The sequence below is a fragment of the Danio rerio genome, chromosome 15, assembly GCF_052040795.2.
Source record: "Danio rerio strain M-AB ecotype USA chromosome 15, GRCz13ab, whole genome shotgun sequence".
In the NCBI taxonomy this organism is placed as follows: domain Eukaryota; kingdom Metazoa; phylum Chordata; class Actinopteri; order Cypriniformes; family Danionidae; genus Danio; species Danio rerio.
Window position 1 is genome coordinate 36,983,140 of NC_141035.1, and position 14,359 is coordinate 36,997,498.

General features: G+C 33.2%; 1 long non-coding RNA gene across 4 annotated transcripts in view; it reads left to right on the plus strand.

Annotated features, from left to right (window-relative positions):
* The window catches only part of LOC141377870 (uncharacterized), a 57,700-nt gene that overhangs the window by 37,800 nt on the left and 5,541 nt on the right, over nt 1–14,359 (plus strand). Inside the window, exons 3-4 of one of the 4 annotated variants that reach the window (XR_015509735.2) lie at nt 11,759–13,540; nt 14,147–14,356. The exons of 1 other annotated variant lie outside the window; for it this stretch is intronic. This is a non-coding gene — a long non-coding RNA (uncharacterized LOC141377870). Of the gene's footprint in view, nt 1–11,758; nt 13,541–14,146; nt 14,357–14,359 lie in introns of those variants that run through there. 2 more of the 4 variants (XR_015509732.2, XR_015509734.2) reach the window with 2 other exon arrangements.

Here is a 14,359-nt window from a genome sequence, read left to right on the forward strand (position 1 = left end):
TTTGCGCTTCTTTTAAAAGACGGTTGCTATCAAGTTGCTAAATGGGACTACAGGCGGTGTCGGAGACATTATACGTCATCAAGCTGATCTGTCTGGAACGCATAGCCCGCTTTAAATGTACAGCTTGCTTCAGGCATTTGGATTTATCTGCTATTTGGTTAACTAATTTACAGTTTGAGTACTTTTCCAATTGGGCATTCATATTCTGTGTATATAAGGCTTTTACTTGTTGAGTCATCACGACAGTTTCATTTTTTGATTATTTATTTTAATAAAGCTATTTTAATCTAACATACATCTAATGATTTTCGTCTTATTTTTCTTCATCTGAACACTTTTAACTGTGTCATAAATGCGATATTTACACTATTCCTCAAAATCTTTTACACTCACCTTAATTTATAGCATATGTGACTGTATGGGCTGCTTTCCGCTGAACTTCGTGACAAAAAAAAAAGAATACTAAATGTTGTTCTTTATCAACGATAGGCAGGCTTTTAATAGATGTACCCTCATTTCTGTCATCTATGAAAAAGGATCTGGGATTTGTAATTGACTGCCATTGCTAGTTTTTTACTATATGCACGAGGGCGAGACACTTATTTAAATATGTCATGTGATAATAATATTAGGCACATTTATAAAACAGCAACTTCCAACAACTGTAATGCAATGCAAATTTATTTTCCACATGAATACTATCCAAAACTATCCAATAACGATGCATGTTTAATACCTGTAATAATACAAAAATAATATACTATTTTTATGTATTTGTTTATATAACGTGGATTATAATATGCTAAATAGAGAGAGTAAATCTTTGTCATGAACCATATTTCTAAAAAACGTAAATTCTAAAAATTCTAAAAAGCCTGAAACATTGTCTGTAGCAGGGTGGTGCTAACGTCACAGGCTAGCACCCTGAAGTCAGTGTAGTCTGTTTATAGCCTAATTGTTAGCTGTTTAGTTATTGTGTTTGCATTTAAGATCCAAAAATGTAAAAGTTATATTATTTTGTGAGGATTATCCAGTTGGACAAAATGTGTAAGTGTAACGAAATGTGTTTGAACACTGCAATCTTCAAAAAGTCTATGGGAAAATCTTATAGGGGTTTTAGCGAGGAAACCAGTTTTATGCTTGCAGCAGATTTGCCTACAAGGTGTAGTTGCGCCACTCTATTGTCCCAAAGCAGTGTTTCTGTTTTTGTATTAAAACATGCAATAGTAAATTCAACCACAACTTAGCATGTGGATCAAACACAAGGCTACCAATTGTTACCAATGTGACGTTGTAACTTTAGTTACTAGCCACATTGGCAAGCTTAAAGTCAGTTTAGCAAGTCAAAATAGCATATAGTGCATACACAACTTTTAACATCTACAACAAAATATATGCATATTCCCTCCCAGCAACTGCAATAATTCAAATTTTAGCATTATTAACAACAAAATTTTTATTTTACTTATTTAAGTGGACTTTTATATGATTGGAGAGCATTGTTAGACTTATCTATTGGCCCAAAGCAGTGTTTTCTGGTTAAGTATTAAAACATGGAATACTGAATTTGACAACATAATTAGCAAATGGATCAAACACAAGGTTACCTATTGTAGCATGTTAGCCACAATAGCAAGCTAAAAGGTCAAAATAGTAGATTTTGTTCAGTTTGTGTCAAAATAGTAACCTAGATACAACATTTTTAACATTTAACAAAAAATGAAAATGCATTTTCACCTCTCAGGAAGTGCAATATGGTTAGATAAATTTTATTGTTAGCATTAGCATTTACAGTAGTCTATTTCATAAACAGAAAGGAAACGTACCTGACCTGATTGTAATAAGTTTGCATTTGAGCAATTTAATGTTTTAAGGATGTCGTTTAATAGCTTCTGGCTACGTAGAAGAAATGCTAAGTGTGGTTGTGGCATCCTCATGAATATTAGCATACAACATTTGTGTTTATAATATTCAATTAAGATTATAATATTCACTTTAATATTCATAGAAAGTGCTGTAAGACATAGTAATTGCCCAAAGCAGTGTTTTCTGTTTTTTGACTAGTGGGCCATTGCCTAAAAAAGGGTTCAGGTCTATTCCAAAACAGCCCAAATGCTAATATTAAATACTGCTTCTGTTGTGCTAAGGTGCAGTCAGATTTACTGTTGTATAGTAAAAGAAAGCACAAATGCTGTATTATAATATTGGGATGCAACATTTGATAAGGTGCGTTTAGGTTTACTGCTGTATGAAAAATCTTTTTGAGGAAATTTATTTTAGTTTACATTGATTTTACTGTAAACTTATTGTTAAAATTGAATGGATGCCCTACAATCGCTCTAACATTTACAAAAACAACATGCTTATTTTTTTTCGTCTAATTTCGATAATATGATCTCATCATTGAAAAGTAATGTTGCAAGACATTATGGTTATCGATTTTATCTAAACCACCAGAGATTTTGTTTGTTTGGAAGGCTTCATTGCAGAATGCGCTTTTTATGTGTTGCCATGTCCACTTATTATAAGCAACATTTATTTGTGTTTTTGTACTTTAGTCAACCAATTTATGGAGTTGAAAAGCAGCCAGGTGCAGGTTGGAATGTGTTTTGTTAGCTGCATATGTATCTACCAACTATTTGGGTTTAAGTTTAATATGGGATTTTTACTATAGTGTTTCTTTCAACACAATCTGGCAACAGAGTCAAGATTAACATATAATTTCTATTATTTCTTGCACATTTCTTGTAAAATAAAAAGAGAAGTTACTTTTTTGCAGTTCTGACTGAATTTTTTGGAGCTTATTCAGTTGCTAAATGCACTTAAAGAGATAGTTACTATCTACTTTGTGTGTGTGTGTGTTTTTTTTTTTTTATTTAACCTGGTGGTTTTATTTGCAAAACGCTTAATTTCTTCTGTTAAACACGAAAGAAGCTTTTTTTTTTTTTTTTTTTTTTTTTTGTAAAATGTCAGAAACTAGTAGTTATTGTTTGAAATGACTTGGCTACTGGTTTTCAACGTTCTTCAAAATATCTTATTTTGTATCCAACAGAAGCGTATACAGATAAATGAGTGAAATGCAGACTGTAAAAAAAATATATGTTGCTCACTTAAATGCTTAAGTTGAAATTTAACTTTCGAAGCCATTTTAATTTCAATTAAGCTGTCTTAATTTTAAAAACCTTCTAAATTTATATTTTATTGTGATAAAAAAAAAAAAATATATATATATATATATATATATATATATATATATTTTTTTTTTTACTGTATATTTTTGAGCTAAAGATTTTTTGCGCGCTCTAAAAACCGTATTTGTTAAGCCTGCTTTTTTAATAACTCTTGGTTTATTCCAGTATAACTGGAATAACTAATATGTACTTGTATTAATATATAAATATAGTGTACTTGATAATGTATTGCAGAACACTTGAGGTGCTTTTGAGGTGGGATACAGGTTAGGGACTAGGTTTGGTGATCTGTATTAAATAATTCATATAAAAAGCTTTTTTTTTTGGTAATGGTAGCTTAAAGATGCCTCTCATATGGAGAATAAAGTCTCATGCATTGCTCAGATGTGTTTTTTTTTTCATAGACTTAAACAGAGTGTAAACATCTTGATGGTTCTTTGGGGTCACGTCTATCAAATCTGATTTTTATTTAGTATTTTCTATAGGTCATGTAATAGGCTGGGCTATACCATTGCTTAATTTTCTTCCTCTGAAAGCATCTGAGAGTTTCCTTGGCTGTGGTTTGGATCATTGTCTTGCTGAAATATTCACTTTAGTCCAACAGCTGCATTAGCAGGGTGATGGAGATGAAACCAAACCAGCTAATATTCATTTACAATGATGAAGGGCAGAGGTTTGCTGAATAACTGCTGAGCGATTTCAAGTGGCTGGGCTTTCAATGCCTTTCTTACCCTTACTTCCTTTATGTGTTCAGTACTTTTTCCTTGTGCCATTTAATTTTATTACACACAACCTCATTTGTAAACCAATTAAATTCAGTTTCTTTTCATATATGCATATCTTTGGTTGCTATCAACATCTGGTTAAAACTTCAAGTCAACTGCACCTTTAGAGATACGTTTTTTGAGATAAAATAGTGATGTGTTCAATATTTATTTTCCCCGCTGTATTAGTTAAAGCCACTTAATATAAAGTGGGACTGTTTTTTCCTCTCAGAAAAAAAGCATTGTAAGTGTAAAGTGTAGTGCAAACAGCATCTTGCACTTGAAATGTGTAGGATTTGGCTTGAGATCCAGAACCGAAGAAACCACAGGAGACACGACAGCTTTAAGGAAGTGTGGCAGATCTGTCTGTGCAGTGTTCTGTTTGTTGTGGGTTGAGTTTCGCAAACTGCTTCAAGCTAAAGATCGCTTGAGGACAAGAACACAAGGTGGTATATAGAGGGAGTCTCGGCTCAATGCACGTCATGCAGAAAACAAAACTGTGGCCTAATGCTGTGTTTATTGAAGGACAGCGTGACTGAGGAAGAATAGGCTGATAGATGTAAATCAGTCAAATGTTTTGTATAAGTGCGAGCTGTGCCCAGAGGTGACGTCTCAGGGGCTGAAAGAGAGTAATGTGAAAGGACAGTATCTGTGTGCCGGAGAGAAATATGTGCCCGGCGTCAGCCACCACAGTCACATCATTATGAGCTTAATGATACTCTTTGTTCCAGCAGATACGGCATTATACTGTAATTGAGTGTTTTCTGGGAAGTGCAGTATGGCCATTGCTGTATAGCAGATATGGCTTTATAATGTACAAGTCTGTTTTCCGGGAAGTGGTATTGTTTTGGCTGTCAACCTATGAGCCTGTTTACTGTTGTCTTTTTTTAACGTGTTTTAGATTGTGATGGGTTTTTGATGTTATTTTGGTCACCTCTTTTTTTGACAAAAATTTGTTTAAAAAATAGTGTTTTTTGCTATTTTATTTTACATACACCTCTCTTTATAAAATAAATTCACAAAATAAAATAAAAATAACAGGTAATGGTTTATCAATTTGGGGTAAACGACAAGGACAAAAATGTAATTATGTAGAAGCAACTTAAATAAATTAAAAAGTATTGTTTACTATAGAATATGATTTTGTAATTAAATTTATGAATATATTGATATATTTAAAAATAAGTTTTTTTCACTTAAAACTTAATTGAACCATAAAACAAAACAAAAAAAATTGTTGAATAAACCCTGTAGACATTTAAAAATAGTAATAAAAATGTACAAAAAAATACTAAATAAAATCAGAACAGATTATAAAAGTGAAATAAAATAAGTGACAATTAGATGATCATTATAGATAGATATAGGAAAATATAGATAAAGGAAAAGATAAACAGATAAAGGTTTAGCAATTTGGGGTAAACAGCAGGACAAAAATGTATGTAGAAGCAACCTGAATTAATTAAAGTATTATTTACAGTAAAATATAATTTTGTGATTCAATTTATGTGCAAATTGACATATTAAAAATGTTAGATAATAGTTTTGTTTAAAGATAATTGCATACCAAGCTGCAGGCTATTGGTCAAAGTTAGTTTGTATAAATAGCTAAAATAACTTAAATTAAACCATAAAACTAGAATAATTATTAAATTAATTGATTCATAAACTCTAAAAACAGTAATAAAAATGTACAACAAAATTACTAAATAAAATCTGAACAAATAGCACACAAGAAATCATAATTAGATAATAATAATAATAATAATAATAAATAAAAATAAAGGAAATAGATAAATACACCAATAGATAAAAAAGAAGAGAAAAAAAGACCCAGGTAACAAAAAAAAATCTTTATCTTTAACCTCTTTAAAAACTATACGACAAATATACACAAATCATTTCAGAAAGAGAAATTGAACATCTTCTGAAAATTGTCCAATTGTGTTAGACTTGTCTATTGGCCCAATGCAGTATTTTCTGTTTTTATTTTTTTACTAGTGGCCATTGCCTAAAAAAGGTTTCAGGTCTATTCCAAAACAGTCTAAATGCTAATAAAACTAATCAACTATAATTTAATTAAACTATAGAACTAAAACAATTTTAGTTCATTAATCGGCTCATAAACGCTATAGACATGAAAAAAAGTCATAAGAATGTACAAAAAATACTAAATAAAATCTGAACAGACAATAAAAATTAAATTAAATTGGTGTTAATAAGATCATAATTAAAGAAAAAAATAAAGGAATAGATAAAAAAAAAACAGAAAGGTTTATCAATTTAGGTGTAAACAACAGGACAAAAATGCATGTAGAAGCAGATTGAAAGAATTAAAGTATTATTTACAGTCGAATATAATTTTGTAATTAGATGTATGCATAAATTGATATATTAAAAATATAAGATTATTTTTTTAAGATATTTGCATACCAAGCTGCAGGCTATGTGCCAAAGTTGGTTTGTATAAACAACTAAAACTTAAACCATAAAACTAAAATAATTTTAGTTAATTAATTGGTTCATAAACTCTATTGACATTTAATAGAGTAATAAAAATGTACAACAAAATTACTTATAAAATCTGAACAGATAATGAAAATGAAATAAAATAGGTGAAAAAAAAACAAACAAAAAAAACAAAGGTTATATTAATTTGAGGTAAACAACAGTATTACAGGCCAATAAATAAATAAATAAATAAATAAATTAAACTTTAGTTGAAAATGCATGAAATGAAGTTGTGACAGAAATATTTCTAAACTTGTGCTTTTTCAAAAGGAAAAAAGAGACCCAGGTAACCAAATCTATTTATCCTTAACCTCTCTACAAAACTATACAACAAATATACACAGATCATTACAGAAAGAGAAATTGAACATCTTCTGAAAATTGTTTTCCTATCCACCCGGGGACGCAAAAAACAGTGAAAGTAAAAAATCTGAGATCTATCAGCGATTAGAAATGGTCTTTTCTCTCCCTCTGCTCTTGCTCTGTCTTCTTCCAACTCTCCGCTTTTCTTTTCCTAACCACCTGCCATATAAATAACCCGTTAAAAATGGACACCTCAAATTGAGCTCTGGCTAAAACAACCAAGTCATTTCACCTCCCGACAACAATTGATCAATTGTAATTACCGAGCTGCGGATTGGACCTGGAGCCCCGGGGGGAGCCAGCAGAGAAAGCAAACAGCAGTAACAGGTAGACTCCGTAGGACAGAGCAAGAGACGGAGGCTTTTAATTGCTTTGTGCAGTGCGTAATTGAAGGTTCAAGTGTGTTGCCATGAAGAGTGTGACTTCACTTGGCCTTGTCTAATTAATCCCGTCACACGATCCTTCTGCCTTCAATTTTCACTTTTGGCTTTCATTGCTAGGTGCGAATAAAGCTGGAAATATAGGATGGTAACTGTATGCTGCTTGCTGAGCCAGATGCACACAAATAAAAAAAAGCCATATGGAGGGAGCCCATTGTTTTGGATTTTGGATAAATGATTTTCAAATGTCGTGTGTGGAGCGAGCGGAAAATTGAAAGCATGATGTCGCGGTTGGCGTTGTTTACATATGTTGATAAGATGAAGATCGCAGGAAGGGTATGGCTGTTTCGCATCATGACAGATTTAATGTGTCTTGATGGTTTGCAGCAGTGCTTTGAAGAACAGCAACAAATCCTATCAGTGTCTTTTCTGTTGATATATACTAATAATAATAATAATAATAATAAAAATTTCTTACATATAAAAGGCTTTTTCTGGACACTCAAAGCGCTTTACAGATTTTTTGGGGGAATCTCCTCATCCACCACCAGTGTGTAGCATCCACCTGGATGATGCAATGGCAGCCATTTTGCGCCAGACCACACACCAGCTGATTGGTGGAGAGGAGACAGTGATGATGGCAATTATGATATGGGGATGGTTAGGAGGCCAATATGGTCAAAGGCCAGTAGGTAAGTTTGGCCCAGGTGCCGGGGTTAAACCCCTACACTTTTTCAAAGGACATCCTGTGATTTTTAATGACCAGAGAGTCAGGATCTCCTCGGTTATACTACTCAGTAAAAGTCGTCTTTCGAATGAGACGTCAGAGTCCCCATCAGTATACTGGGGCGTTAGGACCCACATTGACCACAGGTTGAGCGCTCTCCCTCTGCTGGTCTCACTAACACCACTTCCGGCAGCAACCTAGCTTTCCCCTGTGGTCTCGTATTGAGGTACTGACCGAGTTCAGCCCTGCTTAGCTTCCGTGGGCGACCATGTGAGAGTTGCAGAGAGCCGGCAAACTATTATAGTATAACAGTTGAGGGCAAAATTATTACTGCTCCTGTGAAAATCTTTATTATTTTTCAAGTATTTCTGAAGTGATATTTAATGGAGCGAGGAAAATGATCCATTATTACTGATAATATTTTTGTTGTTTTATTTCGGCTAGAATAAAAGCATTTTTTATTTTTTTTAAACCATTTTAAGGTATAATATAATTTATACAATAACAATATAATTATTCCCCTTAAGCAATATTTATTTCTGACTTTTTGTATACAAAACAAATCATTATTATACAACTTATACGACTTGCCTAATTATAACCCAACTAAGACTTTAAATTACACTTTAAGCTGAATACTTTATTGAAAAATATCTAATAAAATATGAAGTACTGTCATCATGGCAATGATAGAAGAAGTCAGTTAGTAGAATGAAAACTTTAATAATAAGAAATGTTGAAAATAAATCCTCTCTGTTAAACACAATAATATATAAAGGAATACATTTTTTTTTGTTCTTTTATAAAATTCTGACTTCAACCAAATATTTAAACTACACAAAGTTCAAAGGTTCGGGATTAGATTTTTAAAGGAAACAATCATTCATTTTAGCAAAATGCATTCAACTGAACAAACAAAAAGATGTTTATGATGTTAAGAAGCATTTTATTCCAAGTAAATCCTCTTCTTTTAAAACTTTTAATTCATTAAAGGGCACTTATGATGAAAATCATCCGTTGTAAGGTGTTTGGACAGGACTGTGTGGAGGTATATAGTGTGTTCACAGTCATATTGGGGTGACATAAAGACAAAGGGCCCTATCATACACTCGGCGCAATGTGGCGCAAGGCGCGGCGCAAAACTTGTTTGCTAGTTTCAGCTTGGCGAAAGAGTCGTTTTGAGACGTTGCGCCACGCTCTTTAAATAGCAAATGTATTTGCGCTCATATGTGTGCCCATAGGCGTTCTGGTCTAAAAAGGAAGGCGTTCTGAGGCGCACTGCTGGCGCGTTGCTATTTTGAGAAACTATAATAGATTTTTTATAAGACCAAAACAAACCCGGTCTAAACTCCAGCGCAGAGTTGCGCCTCGCTTACACACTGCTTAATAGCCTACACACAAGATGTAGAGCAATACGCAAATATCTTCACATATGAAAAAATTCAAATATTAAGGATAGGCCTATATATAGGATATAATAAGACTATAAATAGGATATAAATATAAAGGATTAAAATGTTACAAAACATATTATTTTTTTTAGCCTACATAAATATGAAAAACCACTGCTTTTATGTCTTCTTCATCTCGGGAGGCTTTTTCAGTTCATTCATAACAATTTGCTTTTGTATTATGTTATTATTATTAGCAGTATTATTTATTATATCCATATTTATATTTGTTTTATTAAAAACAAGCTTAGATTTGCCCACCTGCAGGTTTTAGACCATATGGGGCACAGCATGTGTATTAGGATATAACTCAGGTTTTTGAACACACTTCGTTATTGTTGTTCATTTATTCGTTTGCTGGAAATTAGAACTGAATTTAGAAATAGTTTTGAAACAAATATTTGCGCTTAAACGAAATATAATTATTTATAGGCTAATTGATGTCTGTGTGTAAAGGTTTCCCTATCCAAGAGCAAAAGTGAAAGTAGATAATTTATCTCTCATTTTTGGTAGATGCTCTGTTTTACTGTTTTCTGTTAAAAAAAAATACTGTTATCTGGTAACTGTTTGCTTGTGAAATGCTCAGTTTTTCCACTTCCACTTACTTTACATCCTGTAAATAGCAAATGCGCTTATGGTGTGATGCAGCTGGCTCTTAAAGGGAATGGGAGATGAGACTCTGGTTTACTCTCAAAACACACCTATAACTCATTAAAAAAATAAACTCAACCCTTGTAGATCATGCACCACGGCGCAATGCGGATTTTCCCGTCCTAAATTAGCAAAAATGCATTCTGACACGCCCTGAAAGCGTTTGCGCTTTGCGCATGGACCATCAAAATAGAGCCCAATAAGTCTCTTTAATTAAAATTTCCTGACGTTAAAAAAGGATCCAATTCCCTCCCGTTTTGAGGCAGACTGCAACGTGAGTGCGGTTTCCCCGCCCACCGTAATGGCAGCCGCGTATTAACATATTTTTGTAGTAATGCGTATTATCATCCAAAAGACAGGACATGCGCAAAGCAACTTGAATTAAAAGATCTGTTCGGCTCTCTGTGATCATCAATCATCATCAAATGTGATCAAGAGTGAGTTTTACAAGTTTAAGGCATTTTTAAATCAGTGCATGTTTGTAATGAATTACAGCAATTTTACCATCTTCATCACCACAGCCACGTGTCAGAACAATTAGCAAAAAAGAAGACGCTTCAATCCTGGTTTGTGGATGTTAAATCAGGTTTATTTTGTACATTAACAAAACGGATATCAGCAGTGAATATTAATATGTATCCTATCACATTTGCGTTCAAACACTGTGCAAAGTTAAACGCGCTTGCTGTGTGTGAACTTGCGTGGACTTTTTAACAACATTTTATGTGACTCATCGTTGCAACTCCACAACAAATACATCAATAATAATTGGGAAGGTTCTTATTGTGGTATTTCTCACAAACGTTACGTGAGATCTGCTTCCTTTATGTCTGTCACTGTGCTGTTTACCTGTAGCAGCCGAGGCGTAGCCTGAGGCCACAAAAACAGCTACATTGTGTTCAGCCCTAATATTCCTAATCCTAATATTCTGAAAGGTATTATAAATAATCTGATGGCTGTTTTGAGCTGAAACTTTACAGACACTTTCTGGAGACACAAAAGACTTGTATTAAATCTTGAAAAAGAGGTAAAACAGGCGCCCTTTAAAAATCCTGATAATTATACTCTCACATATTTTTGTACTTTTTTTTGGTACTTTTTTATGTCACTTTAATTAAATGAATTATTAATAAAATTATAAGATTACATTTTTATAATAATAAGAATAGTGTCATGTATTTTGCCATGATATACAGATATAAAAAGTGTTTTAAACACATATCTGCATATCATGGCAAAATATATTAAACTATTATTATTATTATAAAAATAGAAAAGATACAAAACGCAGAAAATATCTTTTTTATAAACTACCCATATCTTTCAAATTTATTGAATTAATAATGGAATTATGTTTAATATATATTAATAACCATTAATTGTGTGTGTGTGTTTGCGTGTGTGTAAATTAATTTAAATTTGTTTTAAAATAATTTACTTAAAGTTAATAGCAGTTAATAGTTTATAAATAGATGTTTAGGATCTTGCAAAACCCTTTGTAGTCCATAATAAGTTGCATTGATGCCACACATAGTGTCACTCTCAACAGTATATCACTCGTCCTTGTTTCTTATTAAATCTACAGATATTAGCGCCGCATGTTCCATGCTGTTCCAGAATCAAATGCTGTTTCCTCTTGAAATATTAAGCCTGATAAAGCACAAAGAGGCACAAGTGGGTCCCGAGCGCGCACTAAACAAACACCCTATGTTCTTCCCAGCAGGACTTCGCGACGAGCTCTTTGGCTGACTTTCTCTACAACACCAGCTTTTCTTCCAGCGCAGTGTTTACACAGTTACATATGTCTGGACTCACAGGAGCGCCGGAGGGTTGTTGCCCATCGCGGCCCGTGTTGCTTCGCTAAGACTCGAAGAGCAGTGCACGAAAAACAACACTCGCTTCCTTCTGTTCCCTTCACAGCACATCTGAAGTAGGCGAGCCACCCGCACTTCTCCTCACACCCCTCCCCGATACCCGCGTTGGACGGCAGCCACCAATCACGAGCCAACCGAGTTAACACAACTTCCGTTCAGCACAAGGAACCATCTGTTTTTAAGGCTGAAAAGAAATAAATAAATGTATGCAGCACCCTAACACACGGTCGCACACACACATACACACAGTGCATGAATGTAGATGTGCTTCACAAAGGTTTTTATTCATCTTTGACTATGAGGAATTTATTTTATTTTTTTTTTTTTGCAGGACTCATTGTGACCACAAAGTTTTTAGATTTTATTAAACTCCAAACAAGGCAATATATTGGGCTTACAATATAAGTGTGTCCCAAAAACAGTTTTGGCTTAAAGTTGTGAGTGTTATTTCTAAAAAAAAACCTTAACAACATCGAGATAAGAAGAATTGAAGAATGTTAAAAAACCTGTAACCATTGACTTCCATTGGAAAAAGAAATACTATTGAAGCCAATGGTTACACGTTTCCAGCGTTCTGTGCTCCACAAAAGAAACTTAGAGGTTTGGGTTAAGTGAAAAGAGAGTAAATGATGACGGAATTGCAATTTTTGGGGTTAAGCGTTCCTTTTAGTAATGCAAACGTTACAGGAGTGTTACTTTTAATGTTCGCTATGAAATGTTTTGCATACAAAAGAATACAATGTAGCAGTGCGTTAAAAGCTATATTTCTTATGACAATTAATGTAACAGTTCAAAACAGAAAACCAGATTACTTTGAATAAACATCTGAGAGTTTAGTTGCAAAAAACATATTAAAAAAACTCTGTTTGATATCTTCTTCTAAAATTTGCATTTTTTTTTTCCCAACTCCTGTGTGTAAGCTCTGTAATTTTACTTTTATAGTGACGAACTAGTTCTTTTCATTGGCTTTAAAGTAAAATAACTGAACATAAACATGTAAGGCTGAGAAAAATGCAAATTTTAGGAGAAAATTTCAGACGGGATTTAGAGTTTTTTGCATGTGAACTCTTCCATTGTTAATGTTAAGCCAAAGTATACTTTGTATACACATGCTAGAATGGAAAGTGATCAAGGCCAGAAGTCTTCAAAAACAACACTTGAAACACAGTTCGCAGCAGTTCTGAATGTGTTTCTTTAGTATGCACTTAATGCAAACAGTTTATTATTAGGTGGCTATTTGAATGTGTTTCTGTAGCAGGCAATAGACATAGTTTGTGTTAAGACGCCCGTTATTGAGAGTGTTTCTTTAGTATGGACTAGAAATGCACAGTTCGACTGTGTCCAGGCATCATTTTTGAACTTGTTCGTTAGTATGCACTAGCTGAACACAGTTTGACTGTTGATGCTCAATTTGAATGTTTCTTTAGTATGCACGAGATACACTCTTTTGTCTTTTGACGAGTTCTTCTGCTGTTTGTTCAAACTACTTATTTAAAATGAGTTGAAATAACACAATTCTTAAGTTTTTTTGGGGGGACAATTTAGTTGTTGTTTAATCCACTAACTTAATTGATTTGTGTTGGGACAACAAAGTATTTATATGGAAACCAGCATTTTTTACCGTGAATGTTTTGAGGCAGCAATTTTAATGTTTTTTATTTAGTGTGCACTAGAAATTGACAATTTAGTCTGTATAGGCAACGATTTTGAACATGTTACTTTAGTACTCACCAATTCAGCTTGCATTAAAAAGGCAATATTGAATGTTTTTTTTAAAGTAGACAATAGACAGTGTTAGGATGCTAAGTTTTATATTTATGTAGTATGTGCTAGAAATGTTGTCAAGGCAGCAATTTTAATGTATTTTAGTGTAGAAGCTCAGTTTGACTGAGTTGGCAATTTTGAATCTGTTTTTTTGGTACAGTATGCACTAGATATGCACAGTGTGTTGACGCTCATTTTGAACGTGTTACTTTAGTGCTCACTAATTATAAAGCTTGCATTACAATAGCAATATTGATTTTTTTAAATTTTTTTTTTTAGTATGCAATAGACAGTTGTGTTAAGATGCCAATTTCGAATGCTTCTTTAGTATCCACTAGATATGCAAAGTTTGACAGCGGCAGCTATTTTAAAGTGTTTCTTTAGTATACAGAGAAGCTCAGTTTGACTATGAGTTGGCAATTTTGAATGCATTTCTTTTGTATGCACGAGATACGCACAGTCTGTTGAAGCTTAATTTGAATGTTTCTTTAGTATTCATTGCACTACATATGCAAAAATGTTTAACACTGTTGAGGCGACAATTTTATTTTAGGTTGTTTTATAGTATACACTAAAGAAGCTCAGTTTGACTTTAAGGCAGCAATTTTGAATGTTTATGTACTAGATATGCACAGTTTGTCCCGTTGAGCCAGCAATTAAATTTTTCATTTCTTTCTTTTCTT